Source organism: Sminthopsis crassicaudata, chromosome 5 (genome assembly GCF_048593235.1).
Source record: "Sminthopsis crassicaudata isolate SCR6 chromosome 5, ASM4859323v1, whole genome shotgun sequence".
In the NCBI taxonomy this organism is placed as follows: domain Eukaryota; kingdom Metazoa; phylum Chordata; class Mammalia; order Dasyuromorphia; family Dasyuridae; genus Sminthopsis; species Sminthopsis crassicaudata.
This window is the reverse complement of record NC_133621.1, coordinates 80,158,894-80,179,724: the sequence shown is the minus strand read 5'-3', so window position 1 is coordinate 80,179,724 and position 20,831 is coordinate 80,158,894. Positions and strand designations below refer to the sequence as shown.

Here is a 20,831-nt window from a genome sequence, read left to right as displayed (position 1 = left end):
AACACAATACATATGTCCTCTATTATTATTCAAAATTATAAAAGTATGATATTTGTTAATTTATTGAACTTTATATTTCTTTCCTATAAACTAAGAAATATTAAAGTGATTTGCCCAGGTTCAATCATAGTACCAGAGGCAGAATTTGAACCCAGGTCTTCATAGTTTCAAAGCTATCTATCCATCTATCCATCCATCCATCTATCTATCTATCTATCCATCTATCTATCTATGTGTTTGTCTGTCTGTCTATCTATTGGTCTACCATTCCCTACTGTCAGGAAGCAAACTTTTTTTTTTTTTTTTTTGGTGGTGGTGGTGGAAATGGAAGTGAGGAGAGGTAATTACCTGTTCTTCAGATAGTTTTATTTTCTGTTAACTATTTTTGAGTGTAGAAAACACAGACGATTAGATGTCATGAGATGTGATTTCTAATTTTAGCTTTGATGTATTAAACTAACTGTGAAGTTGTTTCACCCTTTGGGTGTTTTCCTCATGTGTATAAAGAGGAGAGTCAACTAGATGGCATTTAAGGTCCCTTCCAGATTTAATGTTCTCTGATTCATTGACTCCTAAGTGTCCTTTGTGCCTTTCAAACCTCATTTCTATTTTTTATACTTCAGCCCCTCACTCATCCTCTTTTCTAAATGGATAGAAGTACCAAGGGTTGGGTGCTTGTTTCCTAGATTGTGGACAGATTAGCAGTTGATGAACGAAGTAGGTCAAAAAGACCATGGGAAGGGAAAATTGACAGGTTAACTTCATAGGAAAAGTCAGATAACAGTGATGAAAAGTGAAAACACAGAAGCATGAGTTGGTCTTTGATGAGAAAGGCAACAGAGGTAAAAATAGAAGTGATTTGCAAAATATAACTGGATTAAAACTTGGATTTATATGGCAAGTTTTTCTTAAGAGGAAACCTTTTTAAATACATACAAAAATAACAGCATGTGTGTATGTGTGTGTATATACAAAAATGAGATAATGTATTATTTCTGAAATACCCCAGGCCAACTATTTTCACCATTTCATTGACTGGGAATTTGAGTTGCATAGAAGTTGATTTATTTGCTTCAATTAGACAGTGGTGGAATTAATTCCTCCTATTTTCCTGGTACTCCCCAACACCATTTCCAAAAGTGCTGTGTATTATGTTCTTCAAATTACTTTTGTTTTGAGAATTTTGTGATATCCCATGAGGTAACTAGAAATTTCCTGACATGTAAGTAAATCAAAGCTGGGAATTACTTAATAGGCCAGGCTACCATGATATTTGGTATAAAAAGTTCTTCAATAACTGAAGCAGATTAGCTAGTAAAATAGAATAGATGTCTGTGTAGTTCAGTTGCTCAGAGATCTAACCCAATATTTAAGGCCTGGCTGAAGGCTGATGAGTTGTCCTAAAAAATAAATATTCCCAGTGCATTCCCTTAACCAACTAGTTTCCAGCTACAGCACAATATCAGATTTAATAACCAGGTAAGAACCTGAGAAAAGATTTTTGTTTTTGGCCCAACTGTCAGGTATTCAGGAAGGAATCTCAGATTTACAAAGCCAAGTTCACCTCCTACCTTATCTTCCTAAACTGAACATCTGGATTTCTTGTGGCCTAATTTATAACTGGCAATTGTAAAGAATAATCTCTTTCTCTAATCCTTATTTGTACTGTCCTTGCTAAAATGAAATGTAATAATAGATATTTCTGTACTATGAGGCATGTGATTTAGTGTACCTTCCACTTTCTTTGACTACATTTCACTACATCAGGCACTGAAACTATCTCACAGACTTTGGTAATTTTAAAGATTAATGCTTGCAAAGGGCTTATTGAACCTTGGATAGAATTTCCAGGACCACATAAAACATGAATATAACCGACATAAATACAATAGTGTAATCCCATTTAAACACAAGCCTTGCCAGAATCACACACACACTCGCACACCTTTTACAGTTGCCACTGACGAACAATGAAAAAGAAAGCTCCCGTTTAAATGTTTGCCTAGAGTAACTATTCATTATTACTCAAGTGTGCATGATATGTTTTTCACACGTGTCGACAGAATCCACATCCGTGAAGAGGGAGAAGTGTTAAGTTGCAACAAATCGCATCCAGAAGTGAGGGGGGGGGGTAGAATGGGGTGGGGCGGGAGGCTCTGGGTGACTGGGTGTAAATGCAGATTTATTTTCATCATATAAATATACGTTAAAAAAAAAAAAAAAAATCCCGGTTTGGGAAGAGGAGCAAGTCCGAAGGCAACCGCTAGAGTTCTCCTTCTCCCCACGCGGCGGCGGCTGCTCCTCCTCGCACCCTCGGAAACCAACCCTGTTTACCCCGAGAAACCTGACCTGTGGACACGGGGGGGAAGAGGGGGATCAGACACAATAAAACTCCAAGGGGGGGGGAGCGAGGGAGAAAGAGAGAGCGAGGGAGAGAAGGAGCGGAGAGCAGGGAGGAGGGGAGGGGAGGAAGGAGGGAGGGCGGAGGAGGGGAGGGAAGGAAAACATACACGCACACGCAGACACACACGCACGCACACAAAACCAACATGTGAAGGGGGAGGCAGCAGCGGCCTGGGAAGGGATTGAAAAGTTTCCCCCGGCAGCCAAGCAGGCCGGCGGGCGCGCCTCCCAACTTCTCGCCCCCGCCGCTGCCGCCGCCGCCGCCGCCCCCCTTCCCCCGGTCCCCCTCCCTCCCTCCCTCCTCGCTCCCCGCGCCCTCCTCGCTCCCTCCCTCCCTGGCTCGGGAGCCAGCCCGCCGCCCGCCGCCTGCCCGCCCGCGCGCCGCCGCCGCCGCCGCCGCCGCAGCACCAGGTGAGGAGCGGAGCGACGCTGTAAGTGGGGAAGAGGCGGGCGGGCGGGCTGAGGGGGAGGCTGAGGCTGGGGCGGCCGGGCGAAAGGGACCCTGCCGGGCGGACTCTACCCCCGCCGCCCTGGGGCGGCCCCCGCGCGCGCCCTCCCCGCTGCCCCTTCCTTTTCGTCCTCCATTGTCGCGGCTGCTTTCCCGCCCCCCCGCCTCGGGTCTCTCGCTTTCTCTCTCCCGGGGCGGGTTGTGTGATGGAGGATTATCAACATGGCGCCTTCCAAACTCCCGAGCCCGCGGGCCCCGCCGGGAGGGGAGGGAGGGCGGCGGCCGCGGGGACCTGCCCCAGGGCAGGCTGTGCCCCCCACCCCGCCCTCACCTCGGGGCGCCCCCCGCTCCTTCCCGCCCTTCCCTGCCTTGGGAAGACCGAGCTCTGGGGAGAGGGGGAAGGAAGGAGGGCGATGGGCGGGAGAGAGTGTATGTGTGTATATGTGAGTGTGTGTGTGCGTGTGCGCGCGGCGGGGGGGTGGGGGGGGAGAGGCTGGGGGCGCCCGTAGGAGCCCGAGGCGGCGGCGGCGGCGGCGGCGGCGGCGAGGAGCCGAAGCATAATGGTGGGGAGAAGCAGCCAGCTCCCGGGGGGAGGAGGGCGGGGGTCCTCCGCGAGAATTCCTGGAGAAGGGGGACCCGGTATTGTGCTCCCGACCCCAATTCCCACCCCTCGGCATGCCCTCTTTTTCGCTCGCTCCCTTGGGCCCCGGCCGAAGTTGGCCGCTGGAGCCGCGTGGGGCATCGCTGGGGTGCTCCCCTACCACAGGAGTGGAAGGCGGGGGTGGTGGTGGCCGTGGGCGGCGCATCTTCGCGTCGTGGCTTCTGCACGGGTGTCTTGTCTTTTTTTGGAGGGGTTAGAGGAGTGACCCCCCTCCGCATCCCCTCCCCTTGCCCGCGGTAGCTTTCAAAGGACAGTGGGAAAAGCTTCCCTTGCAAGGACCGCGCCGAGGCCTGGTCGGCAGCGGAAAAGCCGGGGCGTCGCGTGGTTGTCGGGGACCGGCTGCACTCGATTCGGTAGCCCGGACCCTTCTCCCGGAGCACCCTCCACCCCCGGAACGTGGAGTGTGTATGTGTGGCTAGGGCCAGGAGGCGGGGAGCAGCAGAGGGGAGAAGGGCGGTGGAGCGCGGCTGCCTGGCCAGCCGGCGCGGCTCTTGGTTGGGCGAGTAATGGCAGCTGCCGCCGCCGCCGCCGGGCTCCTGAAGGACGCGGGCTCGAGCCGGGCTTCCTGCCCCCGGGCCACGGGCCTGGCGGCGCCTCCTGGTCCCTCCGCCCTCAACAGGTCCCGACTCCGCTCCCCGCCCTAGAAATGCAAATAATAAAAAGTTCTCCTTTCTCCTCTGGCCCTTTCTCGTGCCTTTTCTGTGCTGCCGGTGCCCGGTTTTCGCCACCAGCAAGTATTTTTCTCCTCCTTTTGGGAGCATTTGGAGAAAAGCGATATTTATGGAAGATTTTTTTTTTTTTTTTAGAAAGTAGCCTCTCATCCCTCGTTAGACTCCCCAGTGAGTGTCCTAATGGCGTCTAGAGGGAGGAGGGGGTCTGTCTTCGGAAGAGAGAAATCAAAACGTGTGGTCAATTGGTTCTTGCCGACGCTGACCTCTTCGAAAAGCTCTTTCCTCATCACGGGCTTCTGAAGCCTTTTAAATTGCATGTACTGGAACTGTTTGCCCTGAAATGTGTCCTTTGGACGGCACCTCTGGCTGCCGAGGGTCTCCGTGAGATTGGAAGGAAAACCCAAAGACTTTGGGGTAGTCTGGTGAAAAGCAACCGAAATCCCACTTTGAAAATATGGGATTGATCGTTTCTAAAATACTATTGCGTTCCCGGGAAGGAAAATTATGAAGCAGGTGGTTAGGTTTACACTTGGACTACTAGTGTCTGGAGTTTTTTAGTCTTGGGAATTTAACTTGGGGGAGCCGGCACTCCATCACTTTTAACAAACGGTTTTTACTATTGTCTTTTGTCCTAAAAATAAGTTTTTAAAGAAAAAAATAACTTTTCATAGTTTTACCCTTACGTATAAAATCGGCTTTTGTGAGTATTAATTCAGACTTTGTTCAAAGACATAAAGACTTACTTTACCAGACTTCTTTACCAGGTAAGATCTTGGAGTAGCAACCTTGGGGTATAATTACATTTACTTACAAGATATTGGGGAAATGGCTCCTGGGTGTTTTGAAAGTTATCTTTCCTACCTGTCTTTTCTAGACAGGTACCCATTTGTATCTTTTTGGTTTCAGAATATCTTCAGAATATCAGCTTTAGAGCTGAGTTATTAACTGTGTCCAATACTCTGGCAGGAATATTCTTTCTTACCTGAGTGGTTCTATACAGTGCTCTGAGTTTGCCTTACAGTCAATACAATGGATGACAGTGTAACTGTCATTCTTTTTTGACTAACTAAATTAGGAGTTCAAAGATCAGAAGATAATGTAGCTAACTTCATAGTAATTTCCTGGGTAAATTTGTGATTTCATTAAAACTCTGATAAAGAACAGCTGTTGATAATTTTTATTTAATAAACACTTTAGCTATACTTTTAACATAGTGTTTTGGTTAAAATTTGGTGGTAGATGTCTACATCCCTACTTGGCAAACAATTTAAGCATTCTTTAGTCCTCAAAGAGGTGACCACTAACAAGCAATTTCTTACATTTGTGGACCTCAATTTCCTCACCTGTAAAATGAAGGGATCAGTTTAGGTGGCCTCTGAGGACTTATCTAACTCTACTATGGTCCTTTTATTTGGGTTTTTCCCCAAGTGTAACACAAAATAAACCATGTATATTTCTGTGAGTACTTTTGAGTGTTGATACTCTCAATATGCCTAAGGCATACTTGGTTGCTTTGTCAATTTCTAGTTGGATACAGTGATATCTAATGATATTGTTAAACATAAGTATTCTAAGTACTTTGACTGTAGCCTTGACTATCTGGTGTCTGGTCTGATTTATCATCCCCCCACCCCCAATCTTTACAATTCATATCTACATGGAAAACTTTGCAATTAAGTAGTTATATGAAAGAAATTAAGGAATAACTGGAGAGCAAAAATTTGCCATAAGTTATTTTTTATATAATGTTTTAAAGTTTATCATATTCTGGTTGAAACATCTTAATATTAAACATTGGGTTTAATAGTGATCTTGTGGATAGAACTTTTTTCATTATATTGGCATTTTATAAGGAAGCCTGTCTCATTTTAGATATTACTTTCAGAATAAGTTAATACATGATTTATCTTTACTAGATTTTCTTGGTGCTTTTGCAGTATAAACATCAGTTCACAATCCTTTAAAAAGGGATTCTTCACTCTTCTCATTTATTTGAACTTTTATTGTTATTCAGTAAGACTTGTCTTACTGAATGATATTCTCCCATTTTTTTTTTGACTTGAATTTTTTTCCCAACCAAGTTGATATTATGCTACCATGAAAAATAAGGTATTCATGTGCACAGTATTCACCAGTAGCATTTTTTTTCTAAGTTATTTTGATAGATCTGTGATTTCCTCTATGTGGGTACTCCTTCAAATACAGTTTGCCCCCTGGCAATGGTGGCTCTGGCAGTAAAGCAAGATTATATCTTTCCCCTGATAACAGTTGCAATGCCCATTCTCCTGAAAGAACAGAATGTCCTGAAAGAACAAATGGGAGTATACAGCTAAGGTTGTCTTTGTCAGTAGAAGGAGGTAGTGGAACTATAAAAGAATACCACAGTTTAATGTGAATCTTCTCTTTAGCCACTAATTAGATTATATTTGGGTTAAGATTTTCTTTCTTTCTTTTACTGTTTTTAATTTGGACCAAATTTCTGTCCTTTGATGAGATACTAAATAAAGAAATGGAAAGAGTAAAAGATAATGTGACTGTTGTTTTACACACACACACACACACACACACACACACACACACACAGTCACTACTTGAACTGACAATCAGTTCTTGAATAACAATTTAAATACCTGCTTGGTTTTTATAAAATCTTTGAGAGCCAAAATTATATATCATTGTTAATGAAATCAGTACTGGTCTTGGAATTCTCAGAAAATTTGGATTCTGGTCCTGCATTTATTCTTTTAATAGATGGGGAGACCTTACGCAAAAGTTTTTAACCTGAGTCTCAATTTCCTCATTTGTAAAATAGGGTTATGAATATATTGCCTAGCACACAAGATTATTGTTAAGAGCAAGTAATAACTATGTAAAAGTCTTAAGGTTTGCAGTGTGCCATATGAATGGTTTGGTTTAAATTTTTTTTTTTTTTTTCACAAGAATTCTGAAAGATACTACTACCTTAGGGATGACATATAGTTAATAAGTGTCTAGATTTGAATTCAGATCTTACAGACTCCAAGTCCAGTATTTATCTACTGTATCATCTAAGTAAAATAAAGTCTATAAAAACACTCAGAAAATACCTTAGAATACTGTATATATGCAACTTATAATTGATACCACTATAGCTATGTTCCATTGGGGGGGAAAAAAAAAAGCATTTATAAGGTAACTATATTACATTTCTTAATTATAGGTTACAAGTTACTTTTAGCCTTCAGTGAACAGATCAGAGTGGATATAGGCAGTTATTTGAGGGTGTAAATGAGCAAGGGTTTTTGTTTTTACTAATTTATTTTGTAATTTGCAAGGTTGATTTTTTTTTTGTAAATGATTTTAAAGGTCTTTTAATAACTAGCTCTCAGTAGAGATCCTTTCTGAAGGCTGTATAATACTTAAAAAGTGTTGACTTTCCCTTAAACCACAAGCTTTGTTCTTTATTCACTAAATAATGACTATTTTTACCACAAAATCTTTTTTTTAATAAACATAATTGAGCTGTTTCTCCCCCCCCCCTTTTTTTTTTGCAAGGCAATTCCCAGAGTTAAGTGACTTGTCAAGGGTCACCCAGTTAGTAAGTGTCAAATTTCTGAGGTCATGTTTGAACTAAGGTCTTTTTAACTTCAGGGCCAACCACCTAGCTGCCCCTTATTCTGCCCATTCTTTTTTTTTTTTTTTTTTTCCACTTTTTTTTTATTATATATTTTTTTATAATATTATCCCTTGTATTCATTTTTCCAAATTATCCCCCCCTCCCTCTACTCCCTCCCCCCAATGACAGGCAGTCCCATACATTTTACATGTGTTACAATATAACCTAGATACAATACATGTGTGTAAATACCATTTTCTTGTTGCACAATAAGCATTAGATTCCGAAGGTACATATAACCTGGATTCTGCCCATTCTTTATGGAAGTGTTCACCAGATTTGATTTTAGGAACTCCTGTTATTTTTATGTTTTAGAAGGAGTATTGTGAAATTCCAAAATAAAAGTAATATTTGGAATAAGGGATTATTTGCTGAGTGTGAAAGGAAAAACCTGTCAAATTCATTCTTAAAATGTCTGCAGACTGGGTGGTCTACCTGCTTGTTTTCTAGGAGCTTAGTAGTTTTGTCTTTTAAATATTAATTTGGGGGGGGGGAGGAATTGTCTCTGGTTTTGTTTTGGTCACAAATTAATCATTATTCAATAACATAGTGCATGTCACATTTTAAAGATTACATCAAAATCAATTCCAATTCAGATTTTATTTTTCATTGTCAAAGAGAAATATGGTATGGTTTAGGTGTTTTGTTTTTTTCCCTGGGAATGGATATCATTCACTAAAAGATAGGTATATTGATATCAAGAGATAGTAAAGTGGTCAAAGTGCAAGCACAACATAGGGAAAAAAGAAATAGCCAAAGAATTGGGCAAACAAGATAATCATAATGATTAAAACTCAACTGTATTGAATAGAGACTATAACTGCTACTTTTATGAGAGAGATTTTGCCTATGTAGTATTGTTTTTTAATTAAATTCTATAAGTTTAAAGTACAAAGCTATCTTATTAAGTTAAGAAAAATTTGTTGGAACATTTGGATAAATTCTTGATTTTTGCAGAAGTTTTAGAATAGCATATTTTCTTTATTCATTTGGATGGATAGCTAAATTTCAGCATCATAAAAGATATTTTAAAGTGTTAAATAACCTTGTGTTAAAGGTAAATTTCATATCCTGGAAAATATTTTTGTAAATTACAGTGATTAAAAAAACAATGGAGATGAGTGGGAGAAACTCAAGCTTATTAATAAAATAGATTTGGATTTTTAATAAATCTTTCAGTAACAACAAATATTTATATTTGTTATTTTAAAAGTAGTTGAAAAATATTTTGTTTGACAGCCTTTTAAGGAATAATCAATAAATAGTTATATGATACTTAACGTGTACATGGCAAGAGGTTTTTGTCTGAAGGCATAGAAATAATGGAGGCAACATCCAAAATTTTCATATGTTACTATAGTGTTTTGTTTTGTTTTTTCATCCCAATGACATAACACTGGAGAAGTACTTTTTGAATGTATCCTAATAAACTGGTGTGGAAAGAGTGCTCTGTATTGTAGTCAGTATAAGGGTTTAACTCTGATCTTGGGCAAGTCACTTCATTTTTCTGGGCCTTAAAATTTCCATATTTGAAAAATGACAAACTTCTGATAGTACAGTAAAGTGTGATTTTCCATTGATGCTTCTAATTATTTTTTCCCTAAGGAGTGAAGTTTGAGACTAAATCAGGGGCTCTATAACCTTGTTGGTGTCATGCTGTCCCCTTTGGCAGTCTGGTGACCCCTTGTGAGAAATAGGATTAAAAAAGAAATCACTTGCATGGAAAAGTTATGTTTCTATACACACACATACATATATATTTAGATATTGTATATGTATGTATTTAATTTCAGACTTTAGATTAAGAATTCCTAGAATTAAATATTTATGAGTAATTATATTATCAGCTCAAAGAATTTAGAATTGGAAGGGACCTTGGGATCATTTAACACAATCCTCTCATTTTACAAATGAGGATACTGAGCCCCCAGAGAATTTGAGGGATTTGTCTAAATTCACATTGTATAACAAAAAAAAAATGGAATGGATTGGTTCCTAAGGTGTATGTGGATCCCATTTAAAATGTTCTGGGAAAGCAAACCTAAGGCAAAGAAATTTTTTGGGGGGAGAAGTTTGATGGTGGATATTTTTATAATGCAAATCACTAAACTGTTTCATAAATTCATATTTATATAACTGAAGCTTTTTAAGGCAAAGCAAATCTTAGTCTGAATAAATGGAAAATGTTTATTGTAAGATGGGTTTTAATTGAGTCAATATTACTATGTAAACTTTCACTTTATTTTTAAATGAGTTTTAACCTCACATTTGTGCATTAATTTTCTTGAAGCAAAGGTTATTTCTTTAGTCACACAGTAGAAAAATAATTGCTATTTAAGCCTTAATTTTGGTTATTTCAAATAACTAAAGGTAATTTTTTTTTTTTTTTTGGAAAAAGAAATAACACAAGCACCAAAAGTGTCTTCTCTTTAAGTCTTCCTAATTTTCCCAGTCATATGTGCATTAAACTATAGCCATACAAAAATTAAATAATACTTATATCTACAGTTGCATACTAAACACATTATATATTTTTGGACATTTAATCCGGACATTTAAGTGAAAGATTCATTCAAAAATTTGTTTTTCATTGGTTTTTAAGCAAGATTAAATCTTAAACTTTATTTAAAGAATGTAGGGTATATGTGTTTATGTTTTATGCTTAGCTAAAAACATTTTATCACAGTTACTTGAATTATTGACTAATTAAGCTTAAACATTTTTAGATAGAAAATATTTTAATGGAGTTACGTGAAAACATTTGCCATCTTAACTTTAGCATTTTAAACTAGTCATTTTAATTTATTCATCCTTGAAAAAATTGCAAATAATTAATTGCAGGATAATTGAACAGAATAATTTTGTACAATTTGCTCCTGGGTTTGTGTAATTTTAAGCAAATATGAATGTACTTTAGTTAAAAAATCTACTTATTTCTCATAGCAGCTTTCAGGAGGCTGCTGTTTCATCATAAAGTATCCTGCCTGTGCCAGCAGACATTTTGAAGATAACATGGCTCAGGGAAGTTTAAAAATATAAAAAACCTCTGTAATCTTTCTTTGAATACTTATGTTTAAGGAAAAAAAAATTATAAATATTTTGAAATTTACTACATTATAAATATTCTTGATATATCTGGGAGAGAGTAAGGAAATAAAGAGGAGTCATTCATTGTCTTGAGCAATATAGTCTCTTCAGAAAGGTCTCTGTTGGATCATTGCAGTTTGCATTGAAATGGCTGCTGTAAGTGATGAACCTTCACAATTTTATGTTTATATTAATTTAAAATAAAATTAACTCCTACCCCTACATAAAAATAGGAAGAAATAAATATATTAGGTGAGGTGAATTCTAGCCATAATTCTATTGTGTTAAATAGTAAATAGACTCTTCAGTATCCGTGTGCATGGTATATGTAAACTTAGTTTTAAAAATTTTTTAATTGAGGAAAAATAAGATGTATTATTCTTCGAACTGCCCTTAAATTATGATATTTAAAACATACAATACTTTGTATGAACTTATTGGAAAGACTTTCTTTTATGTAGATTCTTGAATTTACTAGTGTTTGTAATTCACAGAATTATCATAGTACAGTTTATCCACAAATGTCATTTGGGTAATATATAGATCCTCTGTTTTTAGTAGAGATTTATTAGTCATCTACTCTGTGCCAGGCACTAAACTAGGGCCATTGGATACAAATTAACACAAAGAAGAAACAATATCTACTCACAAAGAGCTTACAATTGAATGAAAAATTACTGCTAGTCTTTGGTGGGTTTGGACAGTATGCCTTCCTTTTTTATTAAATCTATGATTTTATAGATTGAGAGATAAACAAGTGACTCTAAGGGACTGGCCTTTTATACAACTAACCTTAGTTAAGTTTTCAAATTACCATACTTCTGATAAGTGCTATACTCATGACATGGCATAATGGGATAGAAAGCACAGATTTATAATTTGCTTTTAAAGCTTGTTAATCCATGTTCTTAAATATTTGTTGTCAATATTTTCAGTTACCATATATGTATGAACATGGGATGTCCTAATTGACCTGTTAATATAGAGGTATGTTTTTATCTTTTAGGAAGAAATGATCTCTTTGTTATTCTTTCAGAATTTGATCTTGAGAATATAGTTTGAAAATTAAATTTTGTTGAGTCAACAGAATATAATTAGTTGTTCAGTTCCTGAAGTGGAAACAATGAGTTTAATTTAGCATAGAGATAATATTTCAGAGACTTCCCAGAGACTTTATATTGGACATAGCATGAGGAACATTGGGTATGAAATCTGACCTAGTAGGAGAAAATTGTTTTCTTTTTAAAACATCATTATAAAACCAGATTTTTAATTGAAACTAATTTCAGTAATGGCAGTGTTAATCTTGAATTAATTATTTGGCACCACTTAGATCCATTTCCTACAGTTTTTAGTGGTATCGGACAAATCTTTAAGAGGAGAAAATATGTAAGAAAATAACAAACAAAAGAAATAAAAAAGACCACTAAAAGGAAAGATTTGCCATAAAAAACACAGGTTTTATAACTACACTGATTATGTAGATTTAATTATGAAATTAAAGTATTACCAAATACTATGCCATATTGAGAAAATAATTGTTAGTGTTTAACAACAACCCCTTGAAGATTAAAGTGCATTCCAAGTTCAGATTATTTTCTTTCCTTTCTTGTGTATTTCTGGCTCTGTAATATGGCATCCAGAACTCTTAGCAAATTAGAAATTTATAGTTAAAATCATCAACTTGGATTAAAAATACATTTTTATGCATTTTACTAGAAAATGTATAACAAAAAGTCTTAAAAGAAAAATCGTGAACTAGTGAAAATGAAATTTAAATTGCTTAGGATATGCCTGGACGTTTTCTCTGAAATGTGTTGGAATTGTGTGACCTTCTTGACATTAGGAATAGCAATATCTATTTCTACTTCTGTGAATAGCTTTGGATTACATTGTAACTTCCTGGTGATTATTTCACCTAGACAATTTCCAGTTTTAAGTGACATGCTGTGAATCATTTATACCAAATACTAACACATTCCAATTAAGTTTCTCAAATAGGTAAGCTGTTTACTTCTTTTGAATACTCCTTTATCATTTAATGGAAATTATTAAGATGTTATAGTATGTATTTCCTAAGTATTATCTGCTAATTTTTAAGAGTCTTAGAGACATAAATAAACTATATGTGGTTCACTGGCTGGTGCTGCTAAAATCAAACTAGCTGTTAACTGTTATTTTAAAAATTATAAATCAGGTTAAAGATATTTCAATAAATAAAAATTCTAACACAAAAAATTCAATAACTGCCAATATCCAGTCAAGGTAGTAAAGTCTTTTTTTTTTTTTTTTTTTCCTTTTAAAGGGATACAACAGCATATTCACAAAATTGCAAGGGACTCTGAACTGAAAAAGAACCTTCTTTTCATATACCCTTAATTAAATGGCAGCCTGTACTTGAATACCTTCAGAGGGAGAGAGGGGAGGAGATTCACCTTCTAAAGTAGCACATTATTTTGTCACAGTCATAAATGTTAGAAAATTTTTGTTCACACGAATTTGCCTTGCATTTCCCAAAATATCGCCTTTGTTTCTGCTGTATGGGACTGAGTAGAACAAGTTTAACCCCCTTTCCATATGACAGCATTATAAATTGTTTAAAAACTGTTATCACATTCAAATTCTTCCAGTCTTTTCATTGATTCATTTCTTTGTTTTTAAAGAATTTATTAAGTAAATACTTTACTTAATAGGATAAAGTAGTCCCCATTCTCAAGGAGAAAACAACTTTTGTATTGCTAATTCACAAGAAAATATATATAAATGTGATTTTTATGAAGAGCCATTCTCACATACCACATACCCAATCCCCTTCTCTGTCCTGGTGGTCTAAATGTTACTCAACTTAGTAATAATGTCCATCCTAAAATCTTCTTGGAGCTGAATATTGTCTGCCTAGAGCAGAGTATGGCTTTCCTATCGTTTCTAATTTTTTTTTAGTAATTTGGCTCTTTGAAAGCTTTCAACATGTCAAGAAAGGAGGCTAAAAGAAATGAATGGTAAATACTAATTTTAACTGCTTTGTGAAGTGTTGAGAATTGATAAAAACTAATGAGGAAAAAAGTATTTTGAATTTATATTTATATGCCATCCTACTTGTTTTCTCCCTTCTTTTTTATCTTGCTTATCAAACAGATGATGTGGTTCTAGGCAAAGACAGTTGCCATTCTTTAACATGAATTCAAGATAACATAAATCCTGTTAACACATCTTTTTATACTAAATATAAAAATCAAAGATTCCATCATTTACACTTTAAAAATAAACTTTTACTATTTTCAAATATTTGTTTCCCTCTTTTTTTGGTTCATTTTAAGACCTATCTTTGTACCTATGTACTCCTTTCATCTACATTCCTCTCTATTTCTGACCTAATGAGTTTTTAGGTTATTTTGAGAAGTTATAAACTCTCTTCATAACTTCAGCTTTCTCAATTGTTAGAATTAAGGGAGTGAGCAATAATAGTTATTTCTCTAGGTGATATGATCCCTCTTTGAAGTTGGTAGGATGTTTTAAAATCATTTTTAAGCATATATCCTTTTGTTTTATTTTTAAAAATAAGTTTTTATTAATTGATTTGTTTTTTACATTGTAATCATCTCCACAACTAGTCAGTACATTGAAAAAGTCCCAAAACAGGTATAATATATAGCACCTGTGGACCTCCCACCTCCATAAATGAATGTAACTCTTATTCTTTTCCAGTAGTTAATATATGGTTCATATCATTAGTTTTGAACCTCTTCAGCTTGAGTTAATTACTTAAAATAATTAAATAATAGGACATTTAACATGTTAAAAGCTTTTAATCTTTCTATACTTAGACATTGAACCATATATTTCATAAGGGCTATGTAAAAGATTTGATATGTACTTGTATAAAATTAAAAATTGAATCATTTTAATGTTAGATATTCCTTTTTTCTGTAACTGTACTTTATACCACTTGCTTATACCAGTCTAAAATTGCTTTTTTGGATTATATTCTTTAAATAATTGACACCTTTAATTTACTTAGATGCATTATATATTAGAGACTATAAGATATCAAGTGTAAATATGTATCTGCATATATTAATGTATACCAAAGTAATAGCTTATTGCTTTTTCTTTTCTTTTTTTTTTTTTTTAGGTAATAGGGACCTTTTCATTATGCAGATAATGCATCATATATGAACCATATCATTTTTCTTTTTCCTTGAATTTGATACATAGAAAAGAAAGGGGAAAGAAAGAGCATTTATATAACACATACTATGTGCAAGCACCATGCTAAGTGTCTTTACAAATATTGTCTCATGGAATCTTCAAAACAACTCTGGGATATAGGTAATGTTTTTGTCCCCATTTTATGGAGGAGGCTGTGGCAGGTAGATGTTAAATGCCTCACCCTGGGTCCACATAGCTAGCATCTGAGACTCAATTTGAACTATTATCTTCCTGTCTTGTACTTTCATAAGTATTCCAAGTATGCTGGAGAGCCGGTGTAAAGACATGAAGAGGGAAGGCATTGTATTTATATAAAGGAATATGGCTGGAAAGTGAACAAAAGTATACAATTTAAATCCCTGAAAAAGGACTTTATATATGATAATATAGGTAATAGGGGATCTCTTAGAGTTTGAATGATGTGGTGAACATGTTCAGACCTGTGCTTTAGAAAAATCACATTGGCAGTTCAATGGAAGATGTAAGTGAATAAAGATTTGAGTAAAAGGATGAATTGGAACACTATTGGAATAGTCAAGAAGTGATGAGAGGTTGTGGCTGTGTGAATGTAGAGAAAGAGACATCCAGGAGAAATGTAGAAAATGAAAATGTAGCAGTGGTCTTCAAACTGGCCCTCAGACTGTTGGAGGGCCAGATTATAGTAAAAACAAAAACTCACACTCTGTCTCCGCCCCTCAGCCCATTTGCCATAACCCAGTAGGCTGCATAAACATCCTCAGCAGACTGCATCTGGCCTTCGGGGATGTAGTTTGAGAACCCCTGATATAAGGTATGGCAGGTAATAGTGTATGTGGGTTGTCTGAAGAAATGAGAAGTGATGCATCTGAATAAGAATGGTTACAATGAGAACAAGAAGGGGACAAATAGGAAAGAATTAAAGTATATGATTTGGCAACTGATTGCCTATATAGAATGAGTGAGGATGTCACAGAGGTTGCAAATTAAGGTGATTGGGAGAATAATGGTGCCCTCAACAGTAATAGTGGAATTGTGAGATGGTAAATTTAAAGAGAAAGTTAATCAATTTTCTTCTGGAAATGTTTAATTTGAAATGCTTAATGGTATCTCCAATTAGAAATATCCATCAGGTGGTTGGTGATGAAGAATTCAATGTAAAGAGAGAGATTATCTCTGGGAATTACAAATATTAAGATGATTTACCAAAACCATAGCAATTGGTAAGATCATCAAATGAAGAGTATATGGAGAATAAAGGAGATCAAAGGACAGTCTTGGGTAGTACCCAGAGTTAATGGCCATAAAGGATGAAGAACCAGTGAAAGAGATTTAAGTAGTATGTGTCAAGAGAACACTGAGAGCATCATAAAAAAAAAAAAAAAGTCTTAAGAAAGAAGAATTTCCTGGAGGAGGTGATCAGAGATATAAAGGATAAGGATTAGATATGTCAGTTCAAACAATTGGCAATTGCAGAAAGCAATTTCATTTGATAAGACCAAAAACCCGGTTACAGAGGATGTAGAAGAGAGAAGAGTAGCAGCTAGTGAAGATAACTTTCTTCAGTCAAAAAAGAGGGGAAATATGAAACAGTTGCTATCCAGTATGGTTAGATCAAGCAAAGGATAAGGTTGTTGGCAGCAGGGAAGGAACCAGTAAAGAGGAAGAGATGGAAGATTAGAAATGTGGGAATGATCATGGGGGTAATCTGTTGCAAAGGATAAGGGTGAAGAAGAGGAGAGAAGAGAGTTCTTGTTGAATGATCTAAACACTTTTGGTGAAGCATAGGGAAAGGTCTTCCTCACCAAGGAGGATTGAGGGAAAGGAGTGGTCTGTGTATCTTGAGAAAAGAAGAAAATGTTTTCAGGGACTACTATGGTGAGTGGGGTAAGGAATCAGTCAATATAGGATTGAATTCTTGCACTAAACCAATCTCAAATAGTGAGCATAAATCTGTAGTGGATGAAGTTAAGCATAATTTTGTGAGTATACAAATGGAAATGAAGGAGTTAGGTGGTGGGAATCTGGTAATGAGGTATATCAAGGCATGATTGCCATGTGCTACCAGACCAGGGAACAAAGGATTCAAGAGAACTGGTTCCTCAAATGGGACAAAATTGGGAAGGGAGAAGGCAGAGCAAGTGGGATGACTTGATATGCCATTGTGGGATGGAGGGATTGAAGATCATACCTAAGATGAAGAATAGGTTTAGAAAGAATGAGGCATACAACAAGCTAAAAGATTATGATCAGCTTAAGGAAATTCAGAGTTTTTGAATAAGAAAATAGAACACTTGCAGTTCAATGTCAAGATTAAGGGTCTCTAAGGCATTTAGGTCAAAAAAAAGAATCCATATATACAAAACTATTTATAGCAGTGTCTTTTGTAGTGGTTATAAAATGGAAAATAAGGAGGTAACCATCAATTAGGGAAGAAATGAACAAATTATAATATGTGATCTAATGGAATAACATTGGGCAATAAGAAATCATAAAAGAGATGGTGCAAGAAAAATCTAGGAAGACTTCTATGAACAGCCTGAAGAAATGGGCAGAACCGTAAGGAAAAAATTATACAATAATACTATAAAGGCAAAATAGTCTGAAAGTGTTAATAATTCCAATTAGTGCAATGACTATTCAACATTCCAGAGTACCAATAACAGAGAATGCTGCCTACATCCTGACAGAATAATGGACTTGAGATTTAGAATGAGGCATATTTTTATATATGAGAATTTGTTTTACTTGATTTACAAATCAAAAGGGTTTTCTTTTTTCTTGTTTTAATTGGAAAAGGGTGAGAAGGAGAGAAAAATAAACTCCAGCCAACTGAATATGAGGCTTCTCAAAGCAAAAGCTAAAGTGTAAAGTGAGACAGGCAGAAAGAAAAAAAAAAAGGACAATCATTAGCTAGAATTAAAAGGGAAATTTCAGGAAGTAGATAGAACTTGAGCTAAATTTTGAAAAGAATTAGTTTTTATTAGGATTTGAAAAGATGTAGAGGAGTGGGGAAAATTATACCTTGCTTTAAAAAACAAAGGCATAACCACTACAAAAGGCACTGCTATAAATAGTTTTGTATATGGATTATTTTTTTCTTTCTTTCTTTCTTTGATCTCTGATTTATAAACTTAGTAAATGGTATTGCTAGGTCAGTTTTTTTTTTTTTTTTTTTTAACATTTTTGTTGTTTAACTTTTCATGTGCTTATATTCAGTTCTTCCAGATTATAGCTTTTGGAGGGGGGGTGGTTACATGTGAAAGGACCAAGTTCTGCTACTTTTATTTCCACTATATTTAGCATATTGCTATGCAAATAAAAACAGTATTTTGTTGAACGAATTAAAAGATAAATCATAATAATGGAGAGAGCATGAATATTCCACAATATTCCTGAAAACCTGAGAACTGTTGACAGATATTCAGCTATAAAATGTCTTTTTTACTACCATGTAGTTAAAAGTTATTAAAACCAGTTTTATTTGTTCTCAATAGTAACTTCTTAGGTAAATATTTTTAATGTTTTTTAATAACTCCATGGTTAATTTACACGTACTACAAACATGAATTCTGTGTCTTCTGTTTCAAAATAGATGTCTTACTCTTTGGTAAATATAGAGAAATCAGCAGTAATGTACTTAAGTTGTCTAATAGTAATGTTTTATCATTTTCTTTGCTGTCAGTGTATTAGCTTTGCAAACTACCAAATGTAGATATAATATTGCACTCAACTAGGTTTTCTCCAATTTCTTCTTTCTTTTGCAGTTTTAATGATTTTCATAAAACTAGTAAAGCATTTGTTAAATGATTTGTCTTCTCTGAAGCACAATGATAGTTTCAGTTCCTATTTAACATGTATGCAAAATATGTCCTTGAAATAAATTGGCCTTTTAAACAAAATAATCTAAAATTATACACAAAGTTTTAATTCCTTGCTAAAATTATTAGTAATGACAACCACTGATTATAGTATTATCTCCAAATTATGCCATGCTTGTCCAGCTTTTATTTTTTAATCTAATAGGCTTTGAAGAATTGTAGTGTGCCCTATTTATTACCTGATGTTTATGTAATGTTTTAAGGTTTGTAAAGTACTTTACATACTTTTCTTTATATGAAAAACCACAGATATTTTTATGGCAGTTTATAAGCTTAGATAAGTTTAGTGATTTGAACATGGTCACACCGTTGGCAGTTGTCCGAAACAGAATTTGAATTCAGATTCCTTTTAACCCCAAGTCTAGCACTTTTCCTTTTATACTGTGCTGCTTTTTTAGTGCTACTACTTATACTGTTGCTCAAGATCATCAATTCCCCATTTTATTATGTAATATTGATCTCATGTCTTCCTCCCCAGATTAACTCTTATTCTTTTGCAGTATTGAGTTTGTTTCTACTTGACCCAGCAACTATTCTCTAATCATTACTAAATCTAACTATTTCCTGGCTCAGGTTTTTGGTTTAGTGATAAAATGATTGTTTTAGATTTTGCTGACAAACGTGTTCTAAAACAAGAGGTTGGGATAAATAGGGAAAAAGGAGGAAGAAAAGAATGAATGTTGGGAGCCAGGAAGAGTGAAATGAGGAGGAGATATAGGAAGAGATAGGAGAGAGAGAGAGAGAGATTGAGTATAAAGGAAAGAGGAAGAAAAATGTGATGGGAGTATGGCCATGTTAAAAGAATGTTCAGGAATATAAGTGACAAGTGACAAGGATGGTGTAAGAAGGAGGAGGAATTATAAGAAAATATCACATAAATCAGCAAAGGAAAAGTGAAGATGACTAATATCAAGTGAAGTCAAAGTACATTATAATTTTGCCACATACTGTGATCACTGATCATAGGAGACAAAGCAAGAGATGAAAGCTTCTGGTTCTTGCAATAATTAACCATAATATGGGAATTAGGTTGCCAATATTATGCAAGTATAGTTTGTCAGGACTAAAAAGTTGGTCAGTGCTGATTGAAAAGAACATAAACATGTATTTGTAACTTCAGCATATTAATAGATTTCTGCATTTTGCAGCCCAACTGTGATTTCTTATCCTGTGTCCTTTCTGGCTGATGTTCTTTCATAGATGTTTTACAAAGGATCTGCATTTCGATGGGTCTTTGTGCATTCTGTGAGTAACAGTGCAATACTTAATTTCTTTTCATCTATTACTTCTCACTTTTGCTAAATAATTGCCTAAGTTTTTCACTCATGCATTTCTTCAAATTGTCTCTTACTATTTCATGCATGTAATTTATATTACAGTCTACTTAATACTCACCATATATCTTCATTGCCTTTTGGGTTACCTGTAACTTTGATTCTTCAAAGATTGTTTGATTCCTAGATTCATGACTATAAAGCATTTCTGGGAAAACATTTGTATTTAAAAGATTTTTGTGTTGGGAAGCAGTCTGTAATATTTTCCAAATGCAGTTTGGCACACCCTTTCTTATGGATATTTTAGTTATATTTTCAATATAATTTGAAATTGTTTTTCAGAAAGCTTGGACCAATTCACAATTCCACCAGTGGTATGAGTGTGCTTGTTTTTCCATAGTCCTTTTACAATCAACTGTTTTCACATTTGTTATAGTTACAAATTTGCTGTGTATGAGGTGAAACTTAGGATTGTTTTGATGTACATTTCTATTATTTTCTGCAAATAATCTTTCATCTAAGGGTTAGTAGTTTGCAGTCTTTTTGAAAACTATTTGTTCAAACCC

At 35.9% G+C, this 20,831-nt stretch overlaps 1 protein-coding gene across 7 annotated transcripts in view; it reads left to right on the top strand.

Moving 5' to 3' along the window:
- The first annotated feature begins 2,465 nt into the window (after positions 1-2,465).
- The window catches only part of ZMYND11 (zinc finger MYND-type containing 11), a 148,634-nt gene continuing 130,268 nt past the window's right edge, over positions 2,466-20,831 (top strand). For 3 of the 7 annotated variants that reach the window (XR_012482238.1, XM_074267287.1, XM_074267289.1), the window contains exon 1: positions 19,792-20,236. The gene's annotated coding sequence lies outside the window, so the exon portion shown is untranslated. Of the gene's footprint in view, positions 2,835-3,363; positions 3,415-19,791; positions 20,237-20,831 lie in introns of those variants that run through there. The other 4 variants (XM_074267282.1, XM_074267286.1, XM_074267285.1 and 1 more) reach the window with 4 other exon arrangements.